General features: G+C 34.7%; 1 non-coding gene across 1 annotated transcript; it reads left to right on the top strand.

Moving 5' to 3' along the window:
• Positions 1 to 22,124: 22,124 nt before the first annotated feature.
• Positions 22,125 to 22,231, top strand: LOC121230037 (small nucleolar RNA R71). The gene has a single exon (XR_005927989.1). It is a non-coding gene; the product is annotated as a small nucleolar RNA R71 (small nucleolar RNA).
• Positions 22,232 to 22,443: the final 212 nt, after the last annotated feature.

A 22,443-nucleotide genomic window follows, 5' to 3' on the forward strand; every position in this document is an offset into this window, starting at 1 on the left:
TTGGAAAAATACCCATAGGTGAAATTTGTGTATTTTGGTGTTTTATGATAGAATATGAGGTTTTAAATTATGTTAGACAACTTGTACTACTCGATTTTAAGCGAAAACGAGTAAAAGGGCTTAATCGGTAAAAATACCTAATAGTCATAAGTACATGTTAGAGTGTGAATTTGATGTTGCCATAGAGGGTAAAAATGATCAGCATGTCATAAAACATAAGAATAAGGGATGAAGTTTAATTCCCGAGCCTAGGGGCAAAAGTGTAATTATGCAAAAGTTTAGGGGCAAAAATGTAATTTTACCAAAGTTCGTATTAAATGCTGTTTTGATGAATGTATGTATTAAATAAGATTAATTTGGCATTATAGATCAAGAGAAACGAGTTCAAGTCACGATCGAGGGAAAAATAAAGTTTACGAAGAATAGGCTCGATTGCTAAAAATTTTATACCAAGGTAAGTTCATGTGTAAATGTAGTAACATAATTGTCATTTTAAGTAACTTAATGATATTTATATGATATGATGATTATTATTATGAAATATTATGCTTTGTGGTTATTGTTGAGTAATATGCAAATTATGTTTATTACTTGTTAAATATGAATTGCTATCGAGTATCGGTTTCAATATTCCGTGGAAGACGGTAAAGATGTGTGATCGAGGAAAAAGCCCATTTGAACCTTGGGAATAGATTAGAATACAAGTGGCATGTCACTAGGATATTTGAGTTCCGAACTCGTTGAGTTGAGTCTGAGTTCACTTATGGATGCGAACGCCCGAGCTCGTTGAGTTGAGTCCGAGTTCACTTATGGGCGGGTTACATGGTAGCTTGGCTACATAAGTTTCGCAGGCTATTGAGTTTGTCTAGCTACAGGTATGACACTTACGTTCATGAAATCCATGTATTCGAATTATATTCCGATGTGTTCAATGGGTGAATCTTAAGTGAATAAGGAGAAGGCCTAAAACGAAGGTGACATGTTGGTAAGTGTGGTAAATGAGAAAATTTGACAGGTATGTGCTTAAACCCTCGGGTTGAAAACTTTGTATGATGAAATCGTAGAAAGATATTAAATATAAATGAAACATGAATGTCTTGGTGTTGTTTTATGTGAGATTGTGTGATTATGTTACTTGCTATTTGCATGTGAACTTACTAAGCATTTGTGCTTACTTCCTCCTTTTCTTTCATTGTAGTTTTGACAAGCCGGCTTGAGAATCGAGATAGGTCGAAGACTCGTTCACACTATCCGAAGGCTTAAATTGGTAAAATGGCTTGTGTTTTTTGAATGTGGCATGTATGGCAAAACACTCACTTTGTGTAATTGATCTTATGATATGGCTATGGTTTGGTAAGAAAAGGGTTTGTAAATGATTTGCCATTGGAATGGCCAATCTAAGTCATATTTGATGTTATGTATGTTTAAAATGCTATTTAGTCCATGAAAATCCTTAGTAAAGTGAAATTTGCCATAAAATAGAATCTGACTGCAGCAGTGATGTAAATTTTAAAAAATCACTAAAAATAGTAGAAATGGAATTAAATGATGAGTAAGTTATGAAATTGAATCTTAATGAGTTTATTTTCATATGGATTGAACAAAACAGGCATATGATTTATATTTTATGAGATATTTGAATTTTTGTGAAACAGGGCCAGAGTGATTTCTGGATCCCCTATTCTGACTTTAAAAATTCATCATAAATTGTACAAAGATAATTAGAAGTCATAATTTATATGTACCGATTACTTATTGATTCTAGTTTTAAGAGAAACAAACTTCATAGTCATTGAAATTATTTAAAGAGAGATATCTGATTCGTAATATACAGCGGTTAGAGCAGTCGAACCCTGAAACAGGGGAGAATTTAACTAATAAACTGTACTAATTGGCTTGACCAAAAATTCTATTAAAAATTTAGTAAATATATATATGAGTCTAGTTTCAGGGAAAATTTATGGAATTGGATTTAGAGTTTCAGAACTCGAGATATGAATTTTTCAGTGACTGTGACGCAGATTGCTAGCGTGACTAGAAATTTTAAAAATAAATTGTTTGAGCTGTTTAAATAATGAATTAAGTCTGTTAACACCTTGTGTTCGACTCCGGTGACGGTCTTGGGTACGGGGCGTTACACACACAACCAAGACATACGCCCGTGTGCTAGGCCATGCCCTCTACACGATTGAGACACACGGCCGTGCCTCTGCCCGTGTGTTTACTACCATGCATTCTAACTTAAAAATTTTAGGTACAGGGGACACACGGATGGACTACACGCCCATGGGGCTATCCGTGTGTCACACACCCTTGTGTCTACCCGTGTGGACCTTGTTCAGCTATTCCCAAGCCTTTGGTTACCCTTTAATATTCATACCCACTTATAGTTTTCAATAACACTTAACATGGTCTAATTATAGTCTTAAATGAATTTAATATACCTCATTGCATGTAAACCTCATCTCATCGGTTTTATACATGCTAGGTTATCCCCTTTATATTAAGGATTTCTATGACTTGTAACTCAATTAAGCTTGGATCATTATCTTAACTCATTTCCAAATTGTGGCCTAACCACCCCATGTGATTTGGTCATATTACATATGACGAATTGTAACACACCATATTTAATCATCACAAGAACATTGGAACATAAACATGCACAATTTGGTAGGTCATAACCTACACCAAAATGAGCCAATTCCCATGGCCATGTACAAGTGAATATGTATACTTTTATAAGCCTTCATATTGGCTAATTAAATGACACATATAACAAAATAAAAAAAGCCTTATACATGCAATTGAACAAAATAAAAGTATCTATATACCAAAGTTAGACAAGATGATACCGTGTTGATTCTCCACCGTCTTCCAACCTCTACGAGTCCTCGAGCTCTCTAAGACAGGGAAAAGAGAGGGGTAAGCATTTACAAGCTTAGTAAGCTTGAATAACTGGAAAGTAAACTTATCGATTAGTTAGCATACATCCATATTAGGCAATGAAACCAACAGGCATGAATTAGTTTTCCCTATCACATGCACTCAATTAACAAGTTAGTCTCATAACAATACACCATGTAAATTTGTCTTAGATGAGCTCATCATCCAACATTTTCATTTTTATATCTCCTGTTAATCTCGTTGAGTTTCTCGAAAATCTCAATGGATTATCCATTTACCGTCAAGTCATAAGAGCGACCATCTCAAGTACGTACTCCTGCGAACCTCACATCTTACGGTGGGATTACCAGTCCAGGCTAAATCCCTTGTAGCGACAAACACCTGTAATGAGCTCAAATTTGAATTACCAGTCCAAGCTAAATTCAGACCCTAATCGGATTACCCGTCCAGGGAAAATTCACAATGTTGGGAGGTTCGATCACTCAAGGAACACCAGTCCGAGCTAGATCCTTTCTATATTTGAGATCAACGGATTAATCTCAAGTCATGTAAGCCATGGTTTATCCATCGAATTTCCCTTTTTACTTCAACCGGGACATTTATTATCATATCATTATTATTACCATATTTCATGTGTTTTCATGCCATCGCCACATACACAATTATCATACATTCATATAACATACATATAGGCATATTATGAGTTTACTTTAATTTATTCGAACTGACGTGGTATTCGTGTCGGCTCCACGTTTTGGTTATTTCGAAACCTGTCATTTCTCTCGATCGACCTCCAAAATTTGTTCCTCAGGGTCTATAACAATAAAAATAAATTATCAATATCTCACATTATTCTTTTCAAGTCTAAATTTCACTCCCAAGCGAAAGACTGTTTTGCCCCTAAGTTTTCACATTATTTACGATTTAGTCCCTGGCTCGTATGATGAAATGCTTGAATTTTCTACATTACCCAAGCCTAGCCGAGTATTCTTTCCTCTTATGGAAGCCCATATTTTTCCATTATTTCTCATTTCTACCACTTATTTTACACCTTTTGCAAAAAGGTCCTTTTAGGGGTTTTTCATGAAAATCACCTAGAAAAAGATGTTTAAAACACATCCAACTTTCATATTCCTCCATAAAACATCAAAGAATAAACATGTCACACATGGGTCACTTTGCAAACATGAACCCTAACTCAAAATATGGGTAGAAATGGATAGAGTAAGCTATTGGGATTTCAAAAATAAGAAGAACATTAAAAACGGGGCTTGGGAGTACTTACTATTGAGCTTGAAAATGTTGAAAACCCTAGCTATGGAGAGCTTGAGAAATTCGGCTGGATGAGGGAGAAGAATGGTTTATTTTTGCCTTCATTTTCCCATTTTATTTCATTAATTAGCCAAATGACCAAAATGCCCTTAAGCCCTTTCTTTAAATTTTTTTCCATACATGCCCATTTTTGTCAAAAAACATAGAAATTGGGCAAATTACTCCTTAAAGACTTCTAATTAATAATCTTAACCAATTTCACGCAAATTGCTTCTAGAATCCAAGTTTTTCACTTTATTCAATTTGGTCCTTATTTCCAATTGGACACCTTACTCATAGAATTTCCTCCTGAAACTTTAACACATGCATATTTTCATATTCTAGACCTCATAATAATCATAAAATAAATATTTCAACGTTAGATTTGTGGTCCTGAAACCACTGTTACGACTAAGCCCTATTTTGGGATGTCACAGTGTAACATGACCGTGTGTCACACGCCGCTGAGACACACGCTTGTGTCTCTACCCATGTGGACAAAAATAGGCTACTTGAAAACCCATTTTGCCACCCTATATACATAAGCTTTTAAGACCACATTTCATAACCCATTATGCAAAAAAAACATTTCTAGAACAAGCATCACTCATACTTCAATATCATTAATTGTTTTCATACATAATTCCAACTCAAACATACTAATTCCATATAACTAATTCATTCCTTGAACACATTATTCATATCACATTTATAACCATTTTAACCACAAAACTAACTTACCAAAAAGACCATTTCACTAGGCCATATATATGCACCAAATTTACCATTTTTGCATCACATATCATATACCAAAACTAAACCATAAGCTCAACCATAATCAAGTCATATCTCATGGAATGATATACCCATCTCAAAACATACCACATTAATTTGAGCCTATACAAGCCATACTTTGATATATATTTTCAAAAGGTACCAAAAAAATATTTGACAGTGTGGTGATGATCTTCGATGATCCCCGAGCTTCCAGTAGCTTTGATATTTAAAACACAATGCAAACACACACAAAGTAAGCTTTCAAAAGCTCAGTAAGCCATGTACAAATAAACTTATTATTTTAAGCATATAAGCATCATAAAATACATATACTCCATAGCCAAATACTATCACAAACCACATAGTTCATATACATTTCTCATATTCCCAATTCAATTGCACATATAACATATTTTCTCATACTTATATCACATATCATGAGTTGCACATATACTTACTTTTCATTAACAAATGTTGAATACATCTCTACGTACCTGAATCGGTTGTTCATTCATTCAATCACGTATTTCTCAAAATGCCCCTTGAACCGTACGGATTTAAATAGGATACACAGATAACTCAGAAAGATCATACAATTCCAACGTCCCAGACGTGGTCTTACGTGTATTCAAATATTGATGCCACTGTCCCATACAGGGTCTTACATGAAATCAAATACGATGCCAATGTCCCAGATATGGTCTTACACATAAATCTAAAATTACACGAAATCACATATCAAAAATTCTATGTCATGACATATGTATCCTAACTATTCCTATTGTTCGTACGGGGCTTTCGAACTTCATCACATTATCGAAATTTCTCAATTTCACATATTCAACTACTACAACCATTCATCACAATTCAATATCATATAAACACAAATAAATCAATTCAAACACATTTATTTTTATATAAACTTACCTCGTATTGAAATGAATGGAAACGAACGGCTATTCAACGACTTTCGACTTTCCCTGATCTAATTCCTTTTTCTTTGGTTCTTGATCTATATAAATTCAAATTTGACTCTTTTATTCAACAAATCATTCAATTCAATCTATATACACATATTTAGGGCATTTTACAAATTAGCCCTCACATTTTCACATTTTAACACTTTAGTCCCTATTTCATAAAATAACAAAATATGCATAATTTCCTTTCACACATGCCTAGCCGAATTATCCTTTAGCTCATATAAGCCCACACATTTCATTTATTTCACATTTTTTACAGTTTAGTCCAAAATACTCAAATTCATCGAAAATCCCAATACAAAACATAGTTATCTAACACATATCTTTCATTTTCTATCATCAAACTTCATAAAACTCATATTATCAACAATGGCACATATTGAAATCATAATCAAATTCAAAAATTGAGGCATGGGATTGAAAGATTACTAAGCAACAATCACAAAAACGTAAAAATTATCAAAAACGGATCAGAAACAACCTTAATCAAGTAATCAAAGTGCCTAACCCTAGCAAGCTTATTTTCTTTTATTCTTCTTTGTATTTTCAGCAACAAAGGATGATAATGGACTAAATTTTATGTTTTTTTTATTTAATATAACTTAATTAATCAATTTTCATTGTTAACCTTATTATTATCATTAATAATCCACTAACTAATGTCCAACCATGTCATTTCATGAATTCAATGGTCCATTTACAACATAAGGACCTCATATTTAAAAATACACATCAATTCGGCACTTAATCAAATGACACACAACTTTTACAATTTCTGCAGTTTAGTCCTTTTTGCAAATTAAGCACACAAATGATTGAATTTTTATACGAAACTTTCACACATGCTTAACCAAATACTGAAAACATGGAAAATAATATTAAAATATTTTTTGACTTAGATTTGTGATCTCAAAACAACTATTCTAGCTAGGGTCTAAATCAAGATTTACAACTCTCCCCCTTAAGGATTTTCATCCCGAAAATTTTACCTTTTAACAGATTCAGATATTGTTGTCTCATAGCATCTTTAGGCTCTGATGTAGCCTCTTCAACACCGTGTCGATGCCACATTACTTTTACTAACGAAATTTTTTTATTTCTCAATTCTTTAACCTCCTGAGAAAATATACGAATCGGTTCTTCTTCATAGGTCATATCAGACTGAATTTCTATCTCAGATGGGGAAATCACATGCGAGGAATTAGATCTGTATCGTCGAAGCATCGATATGTGAAACATATTATGAATCATTTCTAATTCAAGTGGAAATAGCAATCTACACGCAACCGGTCTGATATGCTCTATAATCTCATATGGCCCAATGAACCTCGGACTCAATTTGCCTTTACAGCTGAATCAAAGTACTTTCTTCCATAGAGACACTTGCAGAAATACTTCGTCATCGATATCAAATTCAATATCTTTTGATTTCAAATCTGCATATGATTTCTGATGATCGGAAGCTGCTTTCAGACTTTCTCGGATTGTTTTTACTTTCTGTTTAGTCTCTTTTATCAAGTCAATCCCATGTATCTTACTTTCACTAAGCTCTGACCAATACAATGGTGTACGACATTTTCTACCAAACAAGGCTTCGTATGGTGCCACTTTAATGCTTGATTGAAAACTATTATTGCAAGCAAATTCAAGCAATAGAAAATATTGTTCCCACGTACTTTCAAACTCAAGAATGCAACATCTCAACATATCCTCGAGAATCTGAATAATCCGCTTGGATTGACCATCTATCTGTGAGTGAAAAGCAGTACTGAAGTGTAATTTCATACCTAAAGCCTCTTGTAGTTTCTTCAAAAATCGCAAAGTGAATCTCGGATCTCTTTCTGAGACAATAGACAATGGCACCCCGTGCAATCTTAAAATATCAGAAAGGTATAACTCAGCTAATTTATCAAGCGAGAAATTAGATCATACCGGAATAAAATGAGCTAATTTTGTCAATCGATCAAATACAACCCAAATCAAATATTTCTTTCTTGGAGATAAAGGCAAAGCCAAAACAAAATTCATCATTATTCTATCCCATTTCCATTCTGGAATCATAATAGGTTGTAACAAACCAGATAGCACTTGATGTTTAGCTTTAACTTGCTGACAGATCAAACATTTCGAAACAAAGTCAAAGATATCTCATTTCATTCCAGACCACTAATAATTATGTTTCAGATCATTATACATTTTTGTACTACTCGAATGTACAAATAAATGACTATTGTGAGCTTCATTCAAAATCATCTGTATCAACTTTGAATTTCTCGAAAAATAAATTCAACCTCAGAATCTCAAACAATCGTTATTATCAATTCGATATTCAAAATCAGAATTCAAAACAAACTGAGCTTGTTTTGCTATTATCTCATTATTAACTTTCTGAGTATCAATTATCTGTTGTAAAATCAACGATCTCACTTTCAGTTCGGCTAAAATCAAGCCATCATCAGATAAAACTAAATGAGTATTCATCGCACGCAATGCAAACAATGATTTCTGACTCAAAGCATCAGCAACAACATTTGTTTTTCCCGGATGATAATCAATAACAAGCTCGTAATCTTTTGGCAGTTCTAGCCATCTTCTCTATCTCATGTTCAAATCTTTCTGAGTCGTCAGATATCTCAAACCTTTATGATCAGAATCAACACGACATTTTTCACCAAATAGATAGTGGCGCCAAATCTTCAAAGCAAACACAATAGCCGTCAATTCCAGATTGTGTGTCGGATAATTCTTTTCACGCAGCTTTAACTGTCTCGAGGCATAAGCTATGGCTTTGCCTTTCTACATCAAAACGTAGCCGAGGCCATTCAACGATGCATCACTATATATTACAAATTCTTTACCCGATTTTGGTTGTACTAACACCGGAGCTTCTGTCAATAGGGCTTTCAACTGATCAAAACTTTTTTGACACTATTCAAACCATTCAAATTTCACATCTTTTTAAAGCAATTTCGTCAACGGAGTAGCAATCATAGAAAAGCCTTTTACAAATTGTCTATAATAACCAAAAAGTCCCAAAAAATTACGGCTTCCAAAAACATTTCTCGGAGGCTTTCAATCTAAGATAGCTGAAATTTTGCTCAGATCAACTCAAATACCTGATGCTGACACAATATGTCCCAAAAACCAACTTCACGTAACCAGAATTCACATTTACTGAATTTCACAAATAATTACTTATCACGCAAAGTCTGTAACACTATTCTCAAATGCTCAACATGTTCGGTTTCATCATGCGAATAAATCAAAATGTCATCAATGAATACGACAACAAATCGATCTAAATACAGTCTAAAAATTCTGTTCATCAAATCCATAAAAACAATAGGTGCATTCGTTAATCCGAAAGACATAGCTAAAAACTCATAGTGTCCATACCTCGTTCTGAATGCAGTTTTCAGAATGTCTGAATGTTTTACTTTCAACTGATAATAACCAAATCTGAAATCTATCTTTGAAAACACGGTAGCTCATTTCAACTAATCAAACAAATCGTCAATTCTGGGTAGAGGATATTTATTCTTGATAGTCACTTTGTTCAACTGACGATAATTAATGCATGTTCTGACTGTACCACTTCAGAAACAGAATAGGAGCACCCCAAGGTGAGAAACTCAGTCTTGCGAAGCCTCTATCAGTCAACTCTTCAACTGAGACTTTAATTCGTTTAACTTGGTCAGAACCATTCTATACGGAGCTATCGAAATCGGAGTAGTTTGTGGTACTAATTCAATACCAAACTCAACTTCTTGAATCGGAGGTAATCCCGAAAGTTCTTCAGGAAACACATCAGGGAATTCACAGACAACAGGCACTGATTCTATTTTCCTTTCTATCATTTTCATATCAATCACATAGGCAAAGTAGGCTTCACAACCCTTTGTCAAGCAACCACTTAATCCATTTGTTCACAAAGTGAGAACCTTTATCACTAATAATAGCTCTTGATGTCCCAAATCATGTAAACACATGCTTATGTTGGAATGGCATGGCTACCTTAGCATCATTTGTAGGGTATGCTTCAAGTTCGACCCACTTGGATACATAGTCCACATCAACTAAGATGTATTTTTTCCTATACGAATAAGGAAACGGGCCTAAGAAGTTAATGCCCTATACGTCGAATAATTCAATCTCTAAAATTTTTGTCAAGGGCATCTCATTCCTCATTGATATATTCCGGTCCTTTGGCATTTACCACAATTCTTCACATAAGTATAAGCATTTTTAAATAGTGTAGGCTAAAAGAAACCTGCTTGCAAAATCTTTGCTACTGTCTGTGTACCATCAAAGTCTCCCCCACTTGGAGATGAATGGAAATGATACAAGATCTCAACAATCTCACTTTCAACTACACACTTTCGGATTATATTATCTGCACATTGTTTAAACAAAAAAGGATCATCCGAAAAATAATGCCTACTATCATGAAGGAATTTTTTCCTTTGTTTGTATGTCATTTCTCGAGGAATTATTCCACATACAAGATAATTGGAAAAATCAACAAACCAAGGTGTTTCATGAATTCTCGTTGATAAGCACACATGATCGAGTTACCTCGTCTTGTTCCAGCCTCAACAGATGATCAGCTATTTGATTTTCAACACCTTTTTTATCTTGAATTTCAAGGTCAAATTCTTGGAGTAAAAGTATCCAACGAATTAGCCTCGATTTCACATCTTACTTCGTGAGCAAGTATTTAATGGCTGCATGTAAGTAATTACTGTAACTTTGGTACCTATAAGATATGAGCGGAATTTGTCAAAAGAAAAAACTATAGCAATGAGTTCTTTTTTAGTTACCATATAATTGAGTTAGGCTCCCGCCAAAGTTTTACTTGCATAGTAAATAGGGGTGAAACACTTTGTTTCTTCTTTCACCCATCATAGCTCCAACAGCATAATCACTTGCATCGCACATCATATAAAAAGGTGAGCTTCAATCAGGTGTAATGATTGTTGGGGCTGAGATTAACCATTTTTTTAGATCTTCAAAAGCTTTCAAACATGGTTTGTTGAAATCAAACACTGTATTTTTCTCTAATAACAAGCACAACGGTTTAGAAATTTTCGAGAAGTCTTTGATAGACCTTCAGTAATAACCAGCATGGCCAAAGAAACTTCTGAATCCTTTCATATTAATTGGGGTTAGTAATCTTTCAATTACGTCCACCTTTGCTTTATCGACTTTGTGACAGCCCAAAACTGACCCTAGTCGGGAAGTGGTTTCGGGACTGCTAAACCGAGTCACCAAAATGTTTGAATGTGATATTATTGTCTAAAATATGTGATTATGAATGTGTGGAAAATTTCAAGCTTCGATTTAGTCAATTGCATATGAATTTAGTCCATAGGACTTATGTGAGAAAGTTGTAAAAAAATGTGATAGGGTAATTTATAAGGACCAATTTAAGCAAGGAGTGAAAATATTGACTTTGCATGTCAAATACCCCTTTTTTATACATAGTGGCCGGCCATGATGGAGCTTATATTAGACTATGTGGTAAATTTCCATGAAGTGGACATTAGTTTAAGTAAAAGAAAAGAAATGATAAAAGAAATATTAAGGATACTAAAAGAAAAAAAAAAGAAGAAGGAGAGAGGTTATCACCTTGTTCATCTTGGCCGGTTGTAGAGAGGAAGAGAGGAGGATAGCATTCGGTCATTTGAAACCTAAGGAAGGTTAGTCTTTTGTTTGGTTTTTGATAATTTTCACATTTTTGATGTCATTGCTTTGTGTTCTTTAAACCCCATGGTTCAATTTTGTGAATTGATGATGATTTTGTGTTTTGCCATTGATGAGTGCTTGAGCTTTTTGATAGTTGTTGATGAAAAATGAAAGATATGTTAAAGATTAATATGTTTTGTGTTGAAGTTTTTGGTGATTTTGAGTAGTTAGGGCTAAATTACAAAAATAAATTTTTGAAGGACTCAAAGGTGGAATAAATGAAATGTATGGACTTATATGGGTACTAGGAAGATTCGGCCCTTAAGGAGTGTGACCAAATTTTGTGTATTTGGTGTTTTGTGGAATAAGGACTAAATTGTGAAAGTGCGAAATATTAGGGGTAAAAATGTAATTTACCCATTTATGCGTTATTAGACTAAATTGAATGAAAATATGTTAAAACGAGATTTATTTGAATATGTTAAGATCAAGAAACCAAGAAATTGGATTTAGATCGGGGAAAATCGAAAGTAGTTGAGTAGCCGATCAATTAGTCGACGACATCCGAAGAAAGTTATAAGCAATTAGATATTAAAATTTCGGAATAAATGTTAGTTATATATGCTGAAATGTAAATATGGTAAATGTATATATAGCTGAATATGATATGGGTGAATTATATGTTAAATTAAGGCTTGGTAAGCTAGCTATTAAGGTGAAATGCTAATGTTAGTATTTGATTTGGTAATAATCTGTTTGGGGACAGCAGCAGTAAGGTGATTTTGGAAAATCGCCATAAATTGTAGGAGTTGAATTAGAAGCTGAGTTAATTATGTCATTAAAGCTTGAAGAGTCTATTTTCTTACAAAAGAAACTATAAAAACAAAAGAGTTACCGATCTTGAGATATTTGAAGTATTGTGGGGCTGAGTCATAATGACTGCTGGATTCCCTGTTCTATTTTTAGAAAATCATTATAAATTGTATAAAAATGATTATAAGATAAAATTTATATGCTTAGACTCCTTAATGAGTCTAGTTTCTAATGAGATCAAATACAACACATTTTGAATTCTGTAAAGTGAGAAATTGGATTCGTAGTGAAGAGTGGTCAGAATAGTCAAACAGTGAAACAGGGGAAACTTTAAGAAAAATCTGGTATTGATTGGCCAAGCCTAAAATTCTGAAAATTTTATGGATGGAAGATATACGAGTCTATATTCAGGGAAAATTAACGGCAAGTGATTTGGAGTTTAGTAGCTCCAGTTATAAATAATTTAGTAACTACTGCTCAGGAAAACAGCTCATAGTGAATATGTGATTTTGTTGTAAACATTAATGAAAGTTTGCCAATGAATTATTTATTGATTATTATAAAGCTTACTATAATCTATGTGTGTGAAAGTCGGATCAATATATATATTATTCTGAAAGTAATACTTGAATAGTCGATTAATGACTATTTTAAATTTTGTTGAACTTAAGCTCAAGAGCAAAGGGGAACTAGATCCGATAAAGGGAAGGAAAAAGTAATTGAATAGCCGTTGAAGTCGTTCGACGACATTTGAGGTAAGTCTTCGAGTAATGACCCTACTTGAATTATATTGAAATGAATAGTCATACTATGACGGATAGTCGAATGTGCTTAGAGACTATGTTATAAAGCCAATTGAAATTATGCTCTTTGTGTGTGGCTACCGAGCCGAAATTTGAAAGGTTTAATAAATGTTTTGTGTTTGAGCCTTAGTAACGAAGAAATGATATGGATGTGTTATGATTATTGATATATGTGTGCATGAGCATTGGAATATATCCGGGCTAAGACCCGAAGGCAATTATGCGAGTTGATATATCCGGGCTAAGACCAGAAGGCAATTATGCGAGTTGATATATCCGGGCTAAGACCCGAAGGCAATTATGCGAGTTGATATATCCGGGCTAAGACCCGAAGGCAATTATGCGAGTTGATATATCCGGGCTAAGACCCGAAGGCAATTATGCGAGATGATATATCCGGGCTAAGACCCGAAGGCAATTATGCAAGTTGATATGTCCGGGTTAAGACCCGAAGGCAAATGTGTTTGCGGCTGTATTCGGTTAAATACCGAAGAAACTTGGGTTTGAATGTGAGCGTTTTGTGCTGTAACTAATTCAATAAATATGCTCAACCAACCCGAACGATAAGGTATGTTTGCATGTGCATTGGAAAAGTCGATTCGTTTTAAATAGTATTCGTGCGATCGGCTAACGAATTTTCGGCTTTTAGAAAGGTTGATACCTTGTGTATATATGTTGATGAAGTGTGAAGTAAGTATGATTATGAGAATGTGTGTTAATAAAGTGACTTAGTTAGCTATGTGAATGTAATACTGTAGTCAAAGCCGATTTCATTACTTGAGACTTACTAAGCTTAAAATGCTTACCCGGTTGCTTTGGCTCTCTGTTTTATAGATTTTGTTCGTTAGCTATCGGATTCGGGATCAGCGAAGTCGAAGTCATCTACACTATCAAGCTCTTTTGGTACTCTTTTAGTTGAACTCTGGATATGGCATGTATAGGACTACCCCCTGTTGTTTAAGTTCTTTTGTGATGTATGTGTGTAAAGCCATGCGAAAATGGCTTGTAGAAGTGGAGTATGGCATTAGACCATTTGTGTTTATGTATGTATATATGGTTTCACGATGTGACTATGGTTTGAAATGGAAGTGTTGGGCTAATGATCAGCCATTGGAATGGCTAAATATGATCACATGTGGACCTATGTATGGCAAAACCCTAGTTGGTCCATGGTAACCACAAAATAGGTAAAGTTTACCTTGAAAACAGATGTTGACAGCAACAGTGGTGTAGATTTGAAAAATCACAAAAATTCGTAGGAGTGGAATTAAATAGTGAATAAATTATGTAATCGAACCTTGATGAACCTACTTTCATATGGAAGTAACGAAACAATCATATGAACAGTACAGTAAGAGATATTCGGGTTCTTGTGGAACGGGGCCAGAACAGTTTCTGGATTCCCTGTTCCGCCTTTGGAAATTCACTATAAATTGACCAGAGATAATTAGGGGTCATACCATATATGCATGGATTCCTCTCTGAGTCTAGTTTCCATAGAAACAAACGGCATCAGTATTGGAGCCCTGTACAAGGAGATATCCAAGTCGTAATGCGCAAAGGTCAGGGTAGTCGATCCCTGTAACATGGGAGACTTTGACTAATAAACTGTACTAATTGGCCCGACCAAAAATTCTAGAAAAAAATACATAGGTGGGGACATGAGTCTAGTTTCAGGGAAAAATCACAAAACTGATTTTCGAGTTGTGAAACTCAAGATATGATTTTTGAAGCGACTAGTACTCAGACTGGGCAGTGTCTGGAAAAATTTTTAAAAGTCTGTCAACACCTCGTATTCGACTCCGGTGACGGTCTCGGGTTCGGGGTGTTACAGACTTCAATTCCTCTCTTTGAGATTTTATGCCCTAAACCATAAAATGACATTTTTCCTAGTCAAGGACAAGATTAGTCTCTTCGTATCTCTTCAGTACCTTAGCCAAATTACTCGAACAAATATCATAAGTGTTACCAAAAACAAAAAAAAATCATCCATGAAAACCTCAACAAAATTTTCAACCATATCAGTGAATATTGCCATCATGCATCATTAAAATGTTTAGGTTCATTGCATAAACCAAAAGATATTTGCCTAAAAGAAAACGTACCGTAAGGACAAATAAAGATTGTTTTATATTGGTCTTCTGGAGCTACAACTATTTGGTTATATCTCGAATAGCCATCTAAAAAATAATAGAATTCATTACCTGCAAGTTTATCAAAAATCTGATCCATAAAAGGCAATGAAAAATGGTCCTTCTGAGTGGCTTTTTTCAGTTTTCTATAGATTCTCCAACCAGTGACAATTCTCGTTGGAATCAACTCATTACACTCATTTTCAACAATCATGATTCCATCTTTCTTCGATACATACTGCACTGGACTTACCCATGAACTATCTGAAATAGGGTTCATGATTCTTACATTTAACTATTTGATCACTTTCTTTATTACAACTTCTTTCATAATAGGATTGAACCTCCTTTGCCCATCAATTTGAGCTCTTTCACCTTCTTCTAAAATAATTTTATGCATGCAAAAAGAAGGACTTATATGTAACACCTCTATCCCGTAACCGTCGCCAGAATAGGTAAGGGGCATTACCGGACTTGTAACTCATGTCAGAACAGTAAAATTTGGAACATTTTCTTGAAATAAAGATCGTTCATTTAAATAAGTACTAAGCACAGCCAGAGGTAAAATTTAAACTTCACTAAGTAAACATTCAAAAGATGCCATTTTCGCATGGCTTATATACATTAACCAAAAACATTCTTCCGCCACTAGTCTATTCTATACATGCCATAAAATAATTCTAAACATAACAGTAACAAGCGGTGGATAGTGATAGTGTGACTAGTTGCTGACGATCCCCGAGCCTGTAGCTTCGCAATGAGATCTATAAAACAGAGGAAACAGAGTAAACGGAGTAAGCATTACAATACTTAGTAAGTTTTAAGCAGTGTCGATAGCTAACAATCAAATTATAACATAGTTGTTCGTATTTTTATTTCACTCTTCCTTCGGGCATACCATCCCTTTACCGAATATGCACATCTCATCATATACAATAGGCAGATAAACTTTCACATAAAAGTGAGCTCATGTGACATAGATATATTGTATGATTTCACATAACCTCTCACACTGACCCGATGTCACATAATCATAGGAATAGTCTCATAGATTGCTCTCGTATGCATCACATAACTACCTTATGATTTAGTTCCAATCAAGCTCACATATAAACTTGGAGTACATACCTGTTTAACCTTTCGCATTGAATATATTTATAGGCAATTCTTATTACGAAGTCTTATAGCTTTAACTTCTACTCGGATTATCGGCGAGACCTTTAGCTCAGACGAAATCACCACACGAAGTTATCGGGTCTTACCCGGACAAAATCTCCACACGTAGTCATCGAGTCTTACCCAGACATACTCTCCACACGTAGTCATCGGGTCTTACCCGGACATAATCTCCACGCGTAGTCATATGGTCTTACCCGGAATATATTTCCAAGTTTCATGTACATTTAATCACATGTTACAACATTCACATCGACTGTCATATTTGTAATTCATTTGCCTCATCAATTATCTAATAATACACACCTTTCACATTTGGTCGTTCGGCCACAATATACGCACATCGCTTACATATTTCACACTAGCCATTCGGCTTTACCACATATACATATCTCATATATATATTTCACATTGACCATTCGGCTGTACCACATATGCATATCTCATATTCACCACATTGGCCATTCGGCCTTATCACACATATGCATGCTCACATTCATCACATTGGCCATTCGGCCTTACCACATATGCATATCTCATATATATATTTCACATTGACCGTTCAGCTTTACCACATATGCATATCTCATACATATTTCACATTAGCCATTCGGCTTTACCACATATACATTTCTCATACATTTTTCACATTAGCCATTCGGCTTTACCACATATATACATGTTCATATTCACCACATTGGCCATTCGGCCTTATCACACATATGCATGCTCACATTCATCACATTGGCCATTCGGCCTTATCACATATATGCATGTTCACATTCATCACATAAAATCCTAAATCAAAATATAAATTTTCATGTATCCACATCACAATTATCCAAATATACTTCACATACCACATATACTTTCACGTATAAACTTTGTCTTGGCTGAATCTACATCTATCATTTTCCAATGAATAATTCAATTTCATGCCATACTATCATTTCATATTCAAATACTTATGAACTTACAATTTCACAAATTTTAATATCAAAGATCCATCTATCACTCATATATCATTTTACAATATCACAATTTAGAATTCACGTATGGGTTTAATCAATAGCTTATGAGCAACTAAAACAAGTTTTGTCAAGGTTTACAACATAATCTCAAATTCAGCACAAGCTGTTTTTTTCTGAGCAATAGTCACTGAATTATTTATAACTAGAGCTACAAAACTCCAAATCAATTGCCGTTAATTTTCTCTGAATATAGATTCATATATCTTCCATCCATAAAATTTTCAGAATTTTTGGTTCGGCCAATCAATACCAGATTTTTCTTAAAGTCTCCCCTGTTTCACTGTTTGACTAATCTGACCACTCCTCACTACGAATCAAATTTTTCATTGTACAGAATTCATAATGTGTTCTATTTGATTTCATTTGAAACTAGACTCATTAAGGAGTCTAATCATATAAATATTATCTTATAACCATTTTTGTACAAATTATAATGATTTTTCAAAAACAGAACAGGGGATTTCGGAGTCATTCTGACACTGTCCCACCGAACTTTAAATATCTCTCTATAGGAAATTTCTTTGCTTCCATGGTCTCTTTTATAAGAAACTAGACTAACTAAGCCTTGATTACATATTTTATTCAGCCTATACTTCCACACCAAAAATTTATAGTGATTTTCTAAAATCACATTACTGCTGCTGTCCAAAGCAAATTATTACAATTTGCTCTTAAATTTCCAAGTCCAAACACTTATGAACTTACCATTTGAGTTTAAGACATATCATGGCCACATCATACCTTATTAAATCAACTCATTATGTCCTATTATGATTGAATTTACTCAACGTTTAATCACTTAAAACTTACCTCGGAAGTGGTCGACGATTAGATGTCCACGGCTATTCGTTTACTTTCTCTTTTCCCCTATCCGACTTTGATCCTCTTTGCTCTTAAGCTTAAGTAAAACAATAGATTTGCTTGAGTACTTAACTAATATTATGCACTTAACAATCACATTTGGCAATCACATATCATTTAATCTTTGATTAACCAATTTTACACATACCAAAATCCAATCATACATCTAACCTTTATCTCAATACCAAACCGAGTTATAAGATCATACATTATACTAAGCATATCATTAAACATACCTATTCAATTTAGCTAATTTCATAGCTGATTAATCACCTTACCCCACATTACTCAATGCCGAATATTAACCCAACATCACAAGCATAATCACCATGAAACTTACCTTAATACACATTTTATCCCATTGCCAAATACATATATATATCATCAAACAAATATTTATTCACATAACAACAATTCATTCACATCTCTATAACTAAATTCATATTCGGCAATGGCCTCCAATATAGTGACCGATTCTTCTCAACTAGCACCAAGGAGGACCTAACAACGAGGACTTTACATTCCCTTTCAAATTTTAAAATCTCAGGGTTTACCATCACAAGAAGATACATCCTTCATTCAATCACACTCACCAACTATTATGTAATCACTCAAAAATGCAACCAAAAAAAAGGGGTTGCCCTAACATAAATCATACACCACACCATCAATTGAAGGTTAATTCATGGTAACATTAGTATTGAAAGGTTGCGTTGTGGGCAGCCTAAGAGGACTCGCAACACTTGGCTTAATTGCTGTAACATATCACATTCGGAGGCTGATTCGGACAGTATCAATAATACAATATTTAGACAGCATAAACAGGGCAGCAATTAACAATACCAACAAGGTAAAATTCGGACAGCAATTTGACAGTTTCAACAATTATCAAACACAAGAAAATAAAAGTTCAAGGAAAACTCACCAAGGTTCCCAACAACGATTCTACCTATTCAATTTGCTCCTCCCCTTTTTTAGCCTTCTACTTGAAATTTTCAACTTATAAGCAAACAAATTTCATGGTTTTCCACTACATGCAGCCGACCTCTCCTCTCTAGCTTCATTTGAAAGAGGCAAGGAAGCAAGATAGAAAAATAAAAGTTGAAGTCTTTCTTTCTTCCATTCACGGCAATGGAGGGGGGGAGGGCAACCACACACATTTTTTTTTTGTCATCATTTACCTTCCCATTATTATTTTATCCTTTCTCACATAAACCATTAGCACAACATGTTTTATGACATGTTTTGCCCATCACCCTTTGTCATGGCCGGCCACTAGTAATTAAATGGGGGAAATTGACATGCAAGTCCACCCCTTTGATTACATGCACTAATAGATCCTTATAGATTAGCCTATCACATTTCAAAAGTGTCACACATAAGTCCTATTGACTAAATTCACATGCAATTTACTAAATCGAAGCTTAAAACTTTCACACATTCATAATCACATATTTTAGACAATAAATATCATATTCAAATAATTTGGTGACTCGGTTTAGCGGTCCCGAAACCGCTTTCCGACTAGGGTCACTTTAGGGCTGTCACATTATACCTTGAATATCAACTATGGTCCAACCATTTGCTTTCTTAAATTTCTTTAAAACAATAATTAGTTGCTCCTCTTGATCTTTCATCAGTTTTGTTGAAATAATCACAGGAAAAGTAGAGCAGTCACCTAAATAAACGTATTTTAAATGGAAGGAAATACCTTTAGTTCCAGTTTAGGTGGTTCTTCAATTGACAACTTGGGTTGCACAAATTCTCTGACTTCTAACTCCAATGGTTCAAATCGTGTGGATTGAATAAAATTTCTCAGATTGGCTTGCACAACTTGGGTTGCACAACTTGGGTTCCATCAAAGCCCTGTTTTCTTCACCTTCTTTATCCTCCAAAGGGTCAAGATCTAAGGTTTTCTCTAATGGATCTTCTTCAAAATTGCTTTCCATAAAAGCCGAGGTTTCTATCTCTTCCATAACTAAACATTCTTCTGCTGGATTGGGAAATTTCATCGCTTTAAGTATGTTAAAGGTTACTTGATCGTCTTGAACTCGCATGGTGAGCTCATCTTTTTGCATATTAATTAGCTTTCTTCCTGTGGCTAAGAAAGGTCTCCTACGGATGATCGACACTTTCTTATTTGCTTAAAAGTCTAGGACAATGAAATTAGCAGGAAAAATAAATTTATTAACTCTTACCAAAACATCTTCGATCTTTTGTTTGGGTTATGCTAAAGATCGATCCGCTAGCTGAAGCGTCACAGTTGTAGTTTTTCTTCACCTATCCCTAGCATCTTGAAAATAAACTTAGGCATCAAGTTGATACTCACTCCTAAATCACACAAAGCTTTACCACAGTAAGATTCACCAATGTTACAGGGTATAGTAAAGCTTTCCGGGTCTTTCAATTTCAGTGGCAGTTTGTTCTGCAGGATTGCACTGCACTCTTTTGTCAAGGCAACAGTCTCATACTCACTCAGTCATTTCTTCTTGGATAGCATATCCTTCATAAACTTCACATAATTTGGAATTTGTTCTAAAGCCTCCACCAATAGAATATTGATGTGTAATTGCTTCAGAACATCCAAAAACTTCTTGAATCGCACCTCCTATTTCTGCTTGTGTTGCTGCAATCTTTGTGGATATGGAGGTGATGGAACTTTTTTTTGAATCGGATAACTCTTCTGAGTAGGTAAATTTGTATCCAAAGAAGATGTTAAACTATTTAAATTCATAAAGTTAGTATTTACCTTGTTAGTTTTTTACAGATTCTGACTCTTTTGGTGTAGGAATTTCAATAGTTGGTTGATTCTTCTCAACGGGCTTGTCTTCGACATCGAGGTTCGAGAATTTTACCACATCACAATGCCACTGGCTTGATATGTTCTTTACCCAAATTTCTTGGATTCTCAGTATTGCTCGGCAAGGTTCCTTACAGTTTATTACAAAGCTCCATAGCTAACTGACCCATTTGGTTTTCCAAATTTTTCAATATTGCTACTTGGCTTTGGATCAAAGCGTCATTCTTTGCCATATACGCTTTCAACAAGTTCTCCAAACTATTTGATGCCTTAACTTGAGGTGGTTTTGGAGCTTGCTGATTAAACCTTTGAGATTGGTTGGGTCTATACTGTAATAAGTTTTTGTTCAGTCCATTTCCTTAGTTGCTCCAAGAAAAGTTAGGATGATTACGACATGAAGGATTGTATAAGTTGGACTGGGTCCTTGTCCACTCCTATTTTGATGTTGGTTCTCCACATAGTACACTGACTCGAGATTTGATGGACAATTCTCAAAAGAATGACCTTCCCCATAATACACACAGGAAATTACTTCAAACGAACATGGTGGATGAACTACAAAATTAGCACTATTAGCAGTAAACTATTTTAACATAGAGAAAATAGACGATACCTGAGCCGATGACAAAGTGAGGGTGTCAACTTTATGAACTCTGGCTACACGTATTTCTGAAGCTATTCGATTTGTTGGCCATTGATATTTATTAGTCGCGATCCTCTTGATGATCTCATAAGCCTTATTATAAGACTTAGACAAAATTACACCATTCGTAGAAGCATCTACCATCAATCTTGTATGTGCATTGAGACCATTATAGAATGTCTCCAACTAGATACAATGAGGAATCACATGATGAGGACACTTATGAAGTAACTCCTTGAATTTCTCCCAAGCTACATAAAAAGACTCGTCATCCAATTGTTGGAAAGTTGTGATCTCGTCCCGCAACATAGCATTTTTTCTAGGTGGGAAATATTTAACCAAAAATCTCTTTGCTAATTATTGCCATGTAGATATGGAACTTGGTGGTAACGAATTGGGCCATACTCATGCTCGATCTCGCAACGAGTATGAAAACAACTTCAACCTTAGTACGTCTTCAATCACACCGGTTATCTTGATTGAATCACTCACCTCCATAACCAATAGAAGGTGGAGATATG

Source organism: Gossypium hirsutum, chromosome A05, assembly GCF_007990345.1.
Source record: "Gossypium hirsutum isolate 1008001.06 chromosome A05, Gossypium_hirsutum_v2.1, whole genome shotgun sequence".
Classification (NCBI taxonomy): Eukaryota; Viridiplantae; Streptophyta; class Magnoliopsida; order Malvales; family Malvaceae; genus Gossypium; species Gossypium hirsutum.